This window comes from Phaseolus vulgaris, chromosome 10 (assembly GCF_051622355.1).
Source record: "Phaseolus vulgaris cultivar YP4 chromosome 10, ASM5162235v1, whole genome shotgun sequence".
NCBI classification, from domain to species: Eukaryota; Viridiplantae; Streptophyta; class Magnoliopsida; order Fabales; family Fabaceae; genus Phaseolus; species Phaseolus vulgaris.
This window is the reverse complement of record NC_143507.1, coordinates 41,625,010-41,639,322: the sequence shown is the minus strand read 5'-3', so window position 1 is coordinate 41,639,322 and position 14,313 is coordinate 41,625,010. Positions and strand designations below refer to the sequence as shown.

The 14,313-nt window shown below is 32.6% G+C and overlaps 1 pseudogene; it reads left to right on the top strand.

Moving 5' to 3' along the window:
• The first annotated feature begins 8,082 nt into the window (after nucleotides 1-8,082).
• On the top strand, nucleotides 8,083-8,188 carry LOC150024814 (small nucleolar RNA R71; annotated as a pseudogene).
• The last annotated feature ends 6,125 nt before the right edge of the window (nucleotides 8,189-14,313 follow it).

The window sequence follows — 14,313 nt, the reverse complement described above, 5'->3', positions numbered from 1 at the left end:
TAGCGGCGAAGTTGTTCCCGGTGCGCTGTCACGTTGAGCGCGTCAATGACGATCTCGCTTGGCGATGGGTCGCGACCCATGATAACAACAACTTTCAACTCGACCTCGCAGCAGAGGAACTCGTCGAGGAGGCGACAGAGTCAGGATATGGAGATGAGCATCGGTGGAGGAGTCCTCAGTGGTGGTGGACAAGAATTCAGAGAAGTAGTCTCTGTACTTCTGAAATCATTATTGTTACAAAATTACCCTTGCCACGTCATTTTTTTGCCAAATTGACAGCGTTAAATGTGTGTCATGTGCAGAGTGTTTTGAACTTTCTATACATACACTTCCAATAGAAAGTTTAAGCATAAATGTTAAGAGTGGAAGAGAAAAAGAGAATACGATGGAAAAATAAAAATAAAAACACTAATATTTTTTATATTTTCTCAAATTAGAATTTTATTTTTTATCATTATAATGGAAGAAGCAATATAATAATTTTAGAACTAAGAGAGTAAATATGTAATATAAATAAGAGAATACTATGTAGGTTTTTAAAACAAATGAGATTTGTGTAAGAATTTTTTTAAAATGAACAGTATAATTCAATAATAACATTATTAATTGAAGTGTGAGTCTATCTGATATTATTAATTGAGATCTCAGAGTAATGTCTGGAAATTTTATAAAAAAATTCAATAACACCGTCAGTGCAAATTTAATTTACTGCAAATTAAATTTTACACGTATTTGATTTGCATTAATGTGGTTAAACTCACTATAAACAAATAAATGCTAATTTCATTGTTTGTGCAAGATTAGCGAGATTAGGTAAGATTGAGCACTTCCTACTTCTGTGTGGTCACATTGAAGCTTATTTTAGACTTTAAGAAAATTCTGTCTTCAACTCTATCACTTCTTAGTTGAACCAAATTTTAGATTTAAATTATTTAACCTCCATAATTAAGATTTTTAGGTTCTTTTTAATTGATTTAATTTAAAAAATTTCCTGTTTAGAAAATGTTCTATTCAAAATTAGTGCCGTGGATAACGAAAAAGTACTTTTAATAAAATAAAAAATGTGTTTTGCAAACGAGCATCTTGTTTTACATAGTAATTTTTAGGAGGCTTTTACTTCCTCTGCAGCCATATTTTCCTCTTGTACTTTTTTTAAAAATTGTCTATTTTACTTTTTTCTGGTTTATAACTAATTTAACTTCCAAAATATTCATTGTTGTTCTTTATTGATACTTTTATATGTGAGTTTTTGCTTTGAACATTGGATTTGATAAACATTATTGTTAAAGGTGAATGTTTTGTAGGGGTTAACGTTATAAATAGCTTTGAATTTTTTTTTTTTTAGAATAGGAAGTCGTAATAATTTGTGAGTTGAATTGGACAATTCTGAATAATAATTTCATATTTAATTAGTTACATATTATACAATTAAGAAGAAGACTCATGAAGCAAAAAAAATATTTTTAATACAAATTACATTTAGTGTTTTTGGCAGTTGAAATTTCTGTTAAATATATTACTCGTGATTTGTTTTTTCTTGAATTATTCAGCGTCGCAAATGTTGCCGACATTTTTATGAACTCTTGAAAGATAATTATATTTTTAACGGTTTTTAAATCTTCATTATTCCTGACAATTTCCACCCACTATTAATGATTTTCAAACTTCTATTATTCCCAATGATTTTCAAATCTCTACTATTTCCGATAATTTCAAAATCTCCATTGTTTCATACAATTTCGAAACCCGTTAATTTAGGTATAAAAGCCACAATTTAAATTATATTTTCAAAATCACATACTTTAATTATTAACTCTACTGGAATTGAAAATTTGACGTAAATAAAAATAATTTAAAGTATTCATTAGGATGGAATAATTTACGGGGTTAAAAATTTCATTAACGATTCGTCTACTAATAATTTATGTATAGTCAAAATTGAATTGAATTTATTGGTTGCTTACTAGAAAGTAACAGGAAAATCATAAAACATTGTCTCTGAATTTTCTTTTCCAGTTTTGTTGCTGATCAAGTCTCTCGCATCTATAAACATTTCAAAATAATGTGTTATAAAATTACTGGATCAAACATATAATTTCGTCCTTTTTCGGATGATTAAAACTAGTTCTTTTTTATATATAGAAACTATAGAAGCTTAGAATAATAGAAGCAATTATAATTTTAAGTATTGAATAAATTATAATATATATAATTTCTATTATAAATAAAGGCAAATAATATGAGAAAGAATATTTGTTTTCTTTTCTTTTCTTTACCTAGATCAAAATAAAAAGTCTAAATATATACAAACAATACACTCATGGTAGATCTAATTAAAAAGACATAATGTAAAATAAAAACCAATAAAGTCTAGAATAAAAAAAGAAAAATTAAAGGTAGACATAAGTACAAAAAGAAACAACTAAGAATAAGAAAAAACAAAATTAATATTAGTTTCCTTCTAGAATCCTTATATCCATATCCTTTGTTAGTCCCGCAAACTAGGGAACAAATATTGATAAGATCCAACTTGGAACAAATACTCATTGAGGACTTGGCTTTGGTATAAATGTCAAATAGTTGCTCTATGAAAGAAATGGGAAGCAAATGAATGAGACTTTTCTTTAATTTTCCCTAACAATGTGACAATCTATTTCTATGTATTTTGTAGGCTCATGAAACACGGAATTTCCTACAATGTATCTTATTAAGTCATTGTCACAGTATAAACGAGATGGTTGCTCAAAATGAACTTTGAAATCTTGAAAAAGATAAGTTAACCATTGAATCTCACATGTAACAATGGTCATTGCCCTGTATTCAGCTTCACAGAAACTCTTTGATATTGTTCCTTGCTTTTTTTTATTTCCAAGATATGAGGGAATTTTCAAGATACACGCTCAAACCAGTCACTGATTGTCTTGACTCACTATAGGTGTCTCAATCACTATCACAAAAGGCTTTTAAATGACCAGAAGTGTTGGATCCTTACACTAAAATAAACCAAAACTCGATGCTCCTTTAATATACATAAGAATTCTAATTGTTGCATTATAGTGAGCAATTGCAAGCTTAGCAAGAAATTGAGAAAGTTGTTACACATAAAATGTTATGTCAGGTCCAATATTAGTGAGACACATAAGTCTTTCAATCAATCTTCTATAGGCTTGAATATCTGTGAAAGAACACTTTCAATAGAAGATAATTTTGCACGATAAAGATCCAAAAAAGAATCAATCTGATTCAAGTCATAATATATAGGGGATTTCCCAAGTTATTAATAGAAGGTAAGCCGCATAAAATCGAAGAATTCCAGACGAATATGCTTATCAAGATTATCAATTGGAATAGGTGCAGGTTTGCAACCTAAAAGACATGCATCTGTAACAATTCTAGTGCATATTTACTTTAATTCATCATTATACCTTTCTTACTTCTTCTTATTTCAAGACCAAGAAAATATTTTAAATTTCAAAGATCCTTAATATTGAATGTTTGATTTAAGGCTTGTTTGATTCGCTCAATCTCATATTTATCATTTCTTGCCAATATTATATCATCCACTTACACCAATAATATTGTAAAAGATCCTTTAGAAGAATTAATGAACAGTGAATGATCATTCATAGATTGAGTATATCCCATAAAAAGCAAAAAGGATGACAGTTTGGCAAACCATTCTATGTTGGCTTGCTTAAGGCCATATAAAGCCTTTTTTAATTTACAAACTTGTCTTGGTTGAATAGAAGTCAATCTAGGAGAAGCAACCAAGTATACATCTTCTTTCAACTCTCAAAGTAAAAATGCATTGTTTATGTCTAATTATTTAATTCCCAATTATAGATAGAAGTTAGAGAAAGAAGCAACCTTATGGTGGTCATCTTTGCTACTGGAGAGAAAGTATCAAGATAGTCAATGTCTTTTGTTTATGTGTATCACTTTGCTACTAGCCTTGCTTTATACCTTTTAACTATCCCATTAGCCTTATTTTTTTTCTTTAGGCAGAAGAATAGTCTCCCCTGTATGATGTGATTCCAAAGTAGATATCTCACATTGTATAGTTTTTCTCCAAATAGTCATGTTTCACAGCTTCAGAATAAGTGTTTGGTTCAACATGTGAAGAAAGAGACATAACAAAAGATATGTAAGAAGTGATGGGAAAAACGCACGCGGAAATAACACACACAATCACGAATCAACTACAAAAAAATAAACGACACAAGATTTAACGTGGTTCGGTCGCCAACTGCAACCTACATCCACACAGGCAACTATTAGGTTTTCATTCTGTCATGTGATGACTTTTTACGGCAAGTGCACCGCTTTGTTAGAAGTAATAATTGTCCCTAAGGACGGATATCGATCCCACAAGGAACAGTGGATTATCAAGTACAATAATCGCTAAATATAAAAACAGAACAACAATTAAAAGAGTTTTGAATTAATTACGGTGGCACTAATCAATAAGAAAACAGACAAAGAATTAGTTGTTTTCAATTGGAAAAATAAGGATTAGTTTCATCTCTCTCACTCTCAAGTATTTTGATTAGCATGTCAATATTAAGTTCTTTGATAGAAATTGATGCCCGTATAAAAATCATTTATATCGATTCCTCGCATATAAAATCCTTAAGAATGTCCCCTAACTATCGATCCCTCGCATAATTATAAGAACAACTTAGAATGAAGCTCAGACATTTAATAGCAATTAAAATTCATTTCAAGTTTATTCCTAGCACTCAAATATGTTAAGTATTGTTGTTTAGGTCCGAACCCTAAAAATACCTCCCGGTCAGATTTAAGATTCTCAATTTGTCACGGAAAATTAAAAGTAAAACAACAATATCAATAATCAATCAAGAACTGAATATTAATATATAAAATATCACCTAAATACATAAAAGTTTGAGCAGATTACTCCCAATCCCAAAGGGTAGAATTAGCCACGCATACTTCTAGCACCTTCTATTCTCCCAATTGGGTTACAATTCACTTTATGGTGTTTTCCTCTCAATCTGGCACCCTAAGGTTGAGCCTCTAGCCCTCTATTTATCCTAGTTTTCTTAGTTTTCTAGGGTTAGGCTAACGGGCTAAATGATAAAACATAAAAAAGGCTCAATCTTCATTTGTATCTTTTTCCATTCTGGGACCTTCTATCTTTATCTTTTTAGCTCAAATCATTCATCTTTAATCCAAATCTCCAATCTTCCTTAGAAATCTGCAATTAACACCAAATTTGGGAATAAAATACTCTTATTCAAATAAAGATCATAAAAAATGTAAAAAGGTATAAATTCATAAATTAGGGATTATTTTATATGTAAATTAACAATAAATCATCATAAGTGCCTATATTTTAATATGAAATATTACTGAAATTAGACACTTATCACTCTCCCCAACTTAGAATCTTGCTTGTCCTCAAGCAAAGTAAATGAATATATTTGAATTTAAATATCAAACAACTTAATTCACTAAACAACAGATCAAGTTAGAAACTTATGATGCTTCCAAATTCAAATATAGAAAATTATAGACACAATCAATTTCCAGGATCAAATCAAAACAAATAAATGACAATTCATCAAGGAATATCTTCTCATATGCTCACGGGTAAGTGTTTCTCTCTATTTTCACTGAATCATAACAAATCACAGTTGCTTTTCATTTCATCTTCAAATCACAAACATATTAGAAACATGAATCTTGAGGTCTTTTACAGGGTTGTAATGAGGCTGGGCTTCCAAAAAATATTGGTTTTTCTTAGATAACAAAAGGCACATCTTAAAGAAGAAGAACATACCTACAATTCAATTATAGAGAACATATATGTTATCTAATTACCACTTTCTTTCGATGTCACCTTTTTCCTCATTTTCTTTCTTTTCATGATTTTCATGAAATTTTTTTCTATCTTTTTTTTTTCAATAATAGGAAAAGATTCTTCCTATTTTTAACTTTTTGAACTTTCAAAATCAGAACCAACCATTCCCTTTTCTATATGTATTGCATCTATGTTCTCCTTCCTTAGACATGCTAAAGGGTAGAAAATTATATCAATAAAGGTTAAGGTGCAATATTAACAAAAAATTTCTTGGCCCAAAGGGGATATAAAAAAATTGGAATTCTAATATAAAGGTTGGCTTTTTGGCCCTGACTCCTAATTAACACAAACAAATGCCTCAATCATCTTCATGCTCTTTTATGATGCAACAAAAATAAAAATTAAGCAACCACAACTGTCAATTTATCAGTAAAACTCTCAAAACTGTTTAAGATTCACACACTCACTTGGTTTAAATGGTCTCATTCCTTTTTGTCTTGTCATTATCTGTCCTAATCAATCATCCTGTTAAATTTTCATGTATCATAATTTTAACTACATTTGAATAGGGATTCAATCATATTTTCTTTTCTAACCAGTGTCTAATTCATCTCACTATTTAATATTTAAACACAAATTCTTTTTTCCACAATTCAAAATTAATATTCTAGTTCTTTTTTATTTGAAAAAAAATAAAAAAAAACTAGAAAACAAACAAATTAAAACTGAAATTTAGTCAAGAAAGATAATTCAAGACTTAAAATTACCAAACTAACAAAACAGGAAATTTATTCAAAATAAGCAATAAAAACAAACTAAAAAGTAAGCAAATAAACAGAAACCATATTTTTGCCCAATCCTCTCTTCTTCAGAAGTCATCCAACTTTTTTTTTTAAAATCTTTATCTACAGTCTTGCTTCATTTACTGGATCTGCCCCCCCTGAATAATAGAACCTGTCCTCAGGTCAAAATACATAACCTGCAAAATGATTAGGAGGCATACAAGATTGATTTTTTTTTTTATATTTTTATATTTTTATTTTTTGAAAAATAAAATAAACAAAGTTAACTACATAAAACTAAAATGTGGACTGGGTTGCCTCCCAGTAAGCGCTCGTTTAACGTCATCTAGCTTGACGCCTGTTTATTTCAAGATGGACAACTCTCTTTGTTGCATCATGTTGTATGCATTCTTCCTCGTTACAAGAACATCTTCAACCACACCATAAGCATCTTTGATGGATCTTTTTGCCAACTGCATCTTGGTGGGTTGAACCTCCAAATTGCCTAAATACAGTGCAGCCTTGTCCACAGATAAAGCACCTATAGACACGGGAAGATTAAAACCTCTCAAGTTCTTAGAATTTTGAAGCAAGTTCCTTTGAGTCATGACACTGCATCTAGCCTCCAACTCTTTATTTCTCTCTTCAATATAGCTCCTATTCTTCAGAAATCTCTCAAATGTTGAATCTTGCTTCAGATTTCCTGCAAAATAATTCCTAGGGAGCAATTTGTCAAAGAATTTTCTGTCCTTCTCTATTTTTGAAGGAGGATGAGGATATGATAAATCTTTTTCAAGAACACTTCTCTCATTATTTTTAATTTTTTCTTCCTCCCTTCTTTTCATTTCTCTCTCTAACTCCTCAGTCTCATCTTCTTTTTCAGCTATTACCTTATTGCAATGCTCTTTTGGGTTGGTTTGGTTGTCAACTAAAAACTGACCACTTTGTATTTCTTCAAATTGTTTGGCCACTTTTCCCATTTGGATCTCTATATTCCTGATTGTTGCCATGCTATTTTCTTCCATTATCACAAGCTTTGTTAGGGCTTCTTCAACTTTACTCATTCTTTCAAGCATGAATGGATCCTCAACTTCAGGTGAATTGTTCAGATAAGAACAGTGTCCATTAGGATGATCACCTCCAAAAAAATCACACATGATTGAGTGACTCTGGCTTTGAGATGAATGCACAACATATAACTGTTGGGACAATTTAGCCATTTGTGCGGTTAGTTGCTCAATCTGTTGTGTCAGAATTTTATTTTGAGCCAAGAGTGCATCTTCTAACGAACCTTCCTTCTGAGTATTTTGTTTATCATGTTGGGATTGATAATCAATTGACGCCAATGCAGCAATAATCCTTGTCGCTTGTTCTACATCAAGAGTCATCGTTGTGCCGCCAGCTGCAGCATCTAGGAGCATCTTCGTGTCAGATCTGAGACCGGAGAGAAATATGCTCAGTTGAGCAATATCTTCAAACCCATGATTTGGACATTTTCTAAGTAACATTTTAAATCTTTCCCATGTCTCACAGAATGATTCATCTACTCCTTGTCTGAACACAGAAATTTCAGATTTTGCTTTGATGTAGTGAGAAATTGGAAAAAATCTTTGCTGGAATTTTTCCTCTACCTCCTTCCAACTAGTGAGACTCTGATTTGGAAGTGATCTGAGTCAATCCTTAGCCTTTCCTGCCAATGACAAAGAAAACAAACGCATATAAGCATTTTCAAGATCACTTGATTGAAAGCCCATTGTTCCCACCAATTCATAAAATGTAGACAAATGTGAACATGGATCCTCATGATCCATTGCTTTGAATTGATGAGTAATGATGATAGTGAGAAAATTAGGATTTATTTTCAAGGCCTTAGCGGTAGCAGGTATTGCGATACTAGAATAATGCCTTGGTCCTTGGTACATGACATAATCTCCAAGTGTCCTCTTAGGAGGTGGTGCTTGCTCTTCTGCCATGTTGCTTTCTTCCTAAAACATATTAGTGGAAAAAAAAAAACAAAGTATTTAAAAAAAAAAAAAAAAAAAAAAAAAAAAAACAAACAAACAAATCTGCAAAATAAAATAAAAATAAAACAAAAATAAAAATAAAACACTAAAATGACGTTAAGAGAAAAATAACAAAAATATTAAAAAAAATATATACAGATAAATGACGTTCTCTGTTCCTACCGACTCCCACTTACAGGAACTGCCGAATCCTAGAACAACCTAAGAACAAACACTCTCCATATTCAACAAGAAGCTTTCTGGAGAAGTTTCAACCGCTGGAATACTAGTTCTCCTAACCCACTATTGTCTAGGAACCTCAACTGAAGCACAACCCATGCTCCCACTGCCATAAGTATCTCTGACTGGTCTACCTGAACCTTTCCATGCTAGTTCATCCTGAATCTGACATGTGGCTCTGGGTTTCTCTCTTGTAAAGACAACCCTCTTCTGCCCACGAGATTCTGTGAACCGGACTTTGTTTATCTTCTGAACTGGGATGGTCACTCCCTCAGACACGGTAATCTGACCATATAAAACGAACCTCTCTTTCTTCCGCAGGCCTGACAAGATTTCCCTTGACGACCTTCCACTGCTGATTTCCGAACTTCACTTCATGTCTCAGTTCGTCCAACTGCCTAACAGAAATCAAACTTTTCGTCAAGCTTGGAACAACTTTGACATCCTTCAAAGTCCAGAAACCAACTGGTGTCTTCAACATTATGTCACTCATGCCCGTAACATCAAGAGTTTCGTTGTCCGCTAGTCTTACCTTTCCAAAGTCTCTAATAACTAGATTCTGCAATGCTTCAGAATCCATGACCCAGGAATCCACACTGCTATCCGAGCAACAGACTAAAAGGTCCTCGTCCGCGGAGTCTTCTGCAATGTTGACTTGTTTATCATTTGGACATTGATTCCTGAAATGTCTCACCTCCTTGCATAGTTCCAACATGTTACACTTGAGAAATCCCGAGTCTTTGACTGACTCCTTCTTTTGTTCTTGTTCCCACTATCTCTGATAGTTTTCTTACCTCCGATGACATATAGCGATTCACTAGATAATTCCCCATAACTCTTTCTTCGGACATCCTCGCCAAGAATGAGATTACGAATCTTCTCAAAAGTGAATCCATCTGATCCCGCTGAACTGGTAACTGTTGTAACCGTTTCGGACCAACTGTCAGGCAAAACAATAACAGTAGTAAAGCTTGAACTTCATCATCTAACTTAATGCCCACTGACGTAAGTCTGGCTAAGATCATATTGATGTGCTCAGTAACTGAACTCGCAAATCCTCAATTTGCATTTTCCACCAACTGAAATTTGTACCATCGAATTTTCAATTCGGAACTTCCCGTTTTCTGCCATCTCAAACGACTAGTCGAGATACTCAGTACAACTATTTTCAGATCTTGGCAATCCTTTTTTTTTTTAAATCAAGATCACAAAAATTGCACCACCCAAAATCACTCACCAACAGACCTGGTCGCAGTCCCCACTGCACTGGCGCTCCGCACCACTGGACCGCAACTACCAGGACGCGCACCGCCGCTTTTCGCGCTTCACACCACCACTGTCGTTGGTCACCGCTGATGAGCATATATTTATTCACACTCACTAGCCTTAATCATAAATTATTGGACTATAATAATAAATAAATCCATTGTTTTAATTAATATTCTTATAATTGGGTTTATTTGGGCTTTAACTATTATTTTTGTTAATTTTGTGTTTTTAAGGTAAATGATATGAAGTTGTCTACCTTTGTGAATGGGCCAAATATGCAAAAATCCAAGTTGCTTCTTTGAATCAAAACAGAAAACAAATTCTGAGGAGAAGAAAGAGAAAATCAAAGCTACAAGATCCCAGAAACAGAATTGGAAGTAAATCTTTTGCAAAATAAAAAGAATTATGGAAAGTGGAAATTGTTTACAAAATCTAAACTGTAATATTTTCCCAAGATCCTTGGAGCAGAAAAGTCTATAAAAGGACACAAGCATTAAGGAGAAAGAGAGAGCTTCATAGGGTTTTCTTAGTTTCTTTTCTTCTTTATAATTCTTTTGTTTTGCCTCCGCATGGAAGGCTAAACCTTTTTGGTTGATTCTTTTGTAATTTCCCATTGAGTTGTGAGGTTTTGTTCAATAAAAGTTTCGATTTTTCAATTCTTTATAGCAGTTTTTTTTATTGTCTAATCTTCTGGAAAACTAGTTTTTGTGAGAGGTTGTACTTGAACGCATGATTGAGAGTCTTCCTTATATTAAACTTTGGTTTCTTAGTTAGTTCGCAATGTTCTAATTAATTTCTTGGGCGCATAATTCAAGAGAGAGGAGATAAGCATTCCCATGGAGTATACGCATGGAACAAAGTGGGTATTGATTAAACAAGTATACGCATGTTTTACTGGTGAGTTTCAGTTGAATCAGATCGACGCATGTTCAATCTGGTTTAGCTCTGTTGGAGGATTGAGAAAGGATTAATCTTTAGAGAACATGTGAAGAATTTAATGGTGGAAGAACTTGGGGATCAACCGCTTTTTATTTTCTATTTCAATCTCTTTTATATTTTCCGCATAACTATCTTAACCCCTTTTTATTATTATTGTTATTACTAACTTTTCATTACTTGTAGATAGATTTTGAATTCAGTTAACTGAATCACTATTGGATTCGTTGGGAGACGACTTGGGGTCATCTAACCACTTTTATACTCTCATCTCTTTAGTGTTGGACAAGTCTACGCTAGAATCATATTAATTTGACAGCAAAACGACAGCTATCAAATTTGGTGCACTGCACTCCGTGCTGTCTCAGACCAGCACACCTGCAGAACGCACATGCAACCCTAACTTTGGGATGTCGTTGCCGCCCCTGTGAAACCCTAGCTTTGGGATGTCGTTGCAGCCCTTGTGAAACCTTAGCTTTGGGACGTTGTTGCTGCCTCTACGAAACCCTAACTTTGGGACACTATTGCAGGCCCTGTGAAACCCTAGCTTTGGGACATTGTTGCCGCCTCTGCGAAACCCTAGCTTTGGGACGCTACTGCAGCCGCAATTTTCACCTCTCGTCGATTAATTTCTGCTAATCAGATATCTGGTGTGTAAACGAAACAAGGCTTTTGATACCACTTGATGGGAAAAACGCACGCGGAAACAACACACACAATCACGAATCAACTGCAAAAAAAATAAACGACACAAGATTTAACGTGGTTCGGTCGCCAACTGCAACCTACATTCACACGGGCAACTATTAGGTTTTCATTCTGTCCTGTTGCACACCAATTACAAGTACAATGATCTCTTTAAATAGAGATAATTAGAGATAATAAAGGGACACAATGATTAAGCCCACTCACTAAAACATGGTGTCTACTCAGCCCAACCCAATTGGTCCTGGCTTCATACCCAACAAGAAGGTGATAAATTGTTATAAGACAAAACAAAATTCAAAGGATATTTAACTCTTGAAGATGTATTGGAAACATTAAGATTAAAATGATAGTCCCTTAAATACTCAGGTGGTTTTTCTATTTTGGTACTCATTCGGACATGTTGATCTAATACAAAATTTTGTTTGGTGTCACGATCTTCATTGAGGTTTTGGTCTATATGGGAACAAACTTCTTCTGGAACCTCAATGTCTGACACACATTTATTATTACTATTATTTTCAGCATTATCACAAGGTGCAAAAATGACTTTTGATGGCTAACTCTAGACAGGTTGATCTTCAGTAAACAAAATTTGATCATGAATGTTAGGACTATTAGTTTCTTTGATAGTATCTTGAACCCTTTGATATGGAAAAACATTTTCATAAAAAACAACATCTCTAGACACAAAAAATTCTCTAGATTGAATATTCAACATAACACATCCTTTTGTCCCCTTTTTAAAACCAATAAAAACACATTTTGATGCACTTGGATCAATTTTTTTTTTATTTGTTGATAAAGTGCTAGTATAGCACAAAGATCCAAACACCTTTAATCCATTAAAATCTGTTTCAGTTTTGTAAAACATTTTATGAGGAGAAGAATAATTTAAAATAGGTGTTGGAAGCATATTTATAATATGCGCAACATATGTATCAGAGAGTATGACCAATAAATTTTGGGTAAATGAGATTGTATCATGAGAGCTCTTGCTACATTTAATGTGACCATGTTTCCTTTCAACTATGCTATTTTGTTGTGGAGTATTGAACACATGATGTTTGATGCACTATTCCTTTGTTAACAAATAAATTTGTCATGAAAAGTTCAATCCCATTATCACTTCTTGTTATTTTTATTACTGTCTCAAATTGTGTTTGAACAAAAACAACAAAAATTTTCAAAGTCTTAACAACTTCAAATTTTTGTTTTAAAAGAAAAAACCACGTATTCTTCGAATAGTCACCAACTATGGTAAAGAAATATTTATGACCATGAATTGATGGTATTGAGTATGGTTCTCATACATCTACATGAATCAATTCAAAACATTTTTTAGATTTAGATATACTAATAGGAAATGGAAGTCTTTTTTGTTTTGCAAAATGACAAACATCATAAACAATTGATTTGTTATATTTAACAAAAGGAAATTTAGTGATTATAACATCAATACATTTGTTAGAAATATGTCATAATCGAAAATGGCAAAGGGTTTCTAGATCACTAACACTGGCATTAAATATTGATGGTATGTACATATTTGATGGGTTTGATTTGAAGTTTTTTATAGGATGGGATACTAAGTATATAAAGTCTATCTTGCATCTTAGCTGAACCAATTGTTTTCAAGGAGTTTTTATCCTGATGTGACAATCATTAGAGTCAAAGGTAAGAACACAAGATAAATTATCAATCAATTTTTCTACTAAAAGAAGATTAAAATTGAAACAAGGAATATACAGAACATTGTCTATGACATGATTTTGATTGAGAAAAATGGTTCCAAAATATAAATTCAAGTTTAAGGGTTGTTAGAAGGTTTAATTAAAAATAATTAAAGTTTAGCTTTGCATTTATTTTTCCTATATATGTATGTAAATGTATAAGAATATTTTATCAAAGTTTTGCTACAAAATATTTTAATGAAGATGACTAATTTTTTAACTATCCTATTGAAATCTCTTCTTTATATTACTTTTTTATCAATAAATTTTAAATATAAGACTTTACTTAAAACTAAATCCACTGTCACTCTTCATAGTATCTTCATGGCTCAACTAAAGGTTTGGTCTTGGGTAACCTCCAAAGTCCCTTCATCTAAGAGAAGAGATTGTTCGTTTTTGTGTGATTTTGTACATGGGTTGGATCACCCCTAGAGTGATTCTTATTTATTTATTATTGCTGATAAAAAAAACTATCTCCTTTAAATGATTAAAATAAAATATATATTTTTCATACATTAAATTCAATTTTTTAAATAAAATAAAATAAAAGTCACACCTGCAATAATGGATGAATGGGATATGATTTTTTTTAAAAAAAAATAAATAATTATTTTTTTATTTATGCTGGCCAACGAGCCAACCCGCCCCGCTATTGACCCATGCAGACTACGGATTACGCGAGACGGGCCTAAGCGAGTAAGCAGACTATATTAGTGAGCCTGCTCCGCAGTTTTTCGTAACGAGTTGCGTGTAAACCCAAATAGCCTAACCCGCCACATTTGATAGGACTTGGTGTTGCAAATGTCCAAATAAAGTAAACA